This window comes from Brassica oleracea, chromosome C2 (genome assembly GCF_000695525.1).
Source record: "Brassica oleracea var. oleracea cultivar TO1000 chromosome C2, BOL, whole genome shotgun sequence".
Classification (NCBI taxonomy): Eukaryota; Viridiplantae; Streptophyta; class Magnoliopsida; order Brassicales; family Brassicaceae; genus Brassica; species Brassica oleracea.
In genome coordinates, this window is record NC_027749.1 from 44,663,277 (window position 1) to 44,664,329 (window position 1,053).

Sequence of the window (1,053 nt, forward strand, 5' to 3'; positions counted from 1 at the left end):
CATCCTATGTCCTGTTATTGTTCTTGTTGGTATTAGTTCATCCTTATCATTTTTTACCACAGTAATTCCTCCCTTCTTTGGGACAACATGCACAGGAGACACCCATTTGCTATCTGAAATAGGATATATTACTCCTGCATCTAAGAGTTTCAGAATCTCTTTCTTAACAACATTTTTCAAGTTGGGATTCAACCTTCTTTGATGTTCTATAGAAGTCATAGATTCATCCTCTAGATGTATCCTATGCATGCACAAAGAAGGTGATATCCCTTTAATATCATCTAGTGAGTAGCCTATTGCCTTTCTATACCTTTTAAGTTCATTCAAAAGTTTAGACAGTTCATCTTCACTAAGCTCACTACTCACTATGACAGGGTAAGTTTCATTAGGGCCAAGGAAAGCGTACCTTACACCATGGGTAAGAGGTTTAAGCTCCACTTTTGGTGCCTTGAGTTCACTCCAATCATCCTCTTGGAGGTTCTCTTGTTGAGTGGCCGAGGAAGCATGGTGAGCCCCATATGTAAGCTCCTCATTCTGACCTTCACCACTAATCCCCTTGTGAGAATCCAGCATTTTCACATCGGCATCACTTTCTTTGTTCTCAATCACTTGGACTTCTCTCTCAATTGTTAAAGCATGCTGTAGAGAGTCTTTAAGTGCCAACTCTTCTAGAAGCTCATCAGCTAGAGCATCAATTTCATCAATGTAGAAAACTTGGTTCTCGATGGTTGGCTTCTTCATCACTTCATTGATGTCAAAGTGGAGAATGTTCCCTTGTCCAAGATGAAGAACAATCTTTCCTTGTCTAACATTCACAATAGCTCCTGTTGTGGCTAAGAATGGTCTTCCAAGGATCAAAGGGTCTTGGGCTTCATCCCCCATCTCCAACACAACAAAATCAGTAGGGATCTCAAAGTTACCAACCATCAGGGGAAGGTCTTCCAAAATACCAACATGAATCTTCACTGATCTATCAGCCAACACCAAAGAGAGTTTACACTTCTTGTATTGAGTAAATCCAAGCTTCTTTGCAATAGACAAAGGCATCAAGCT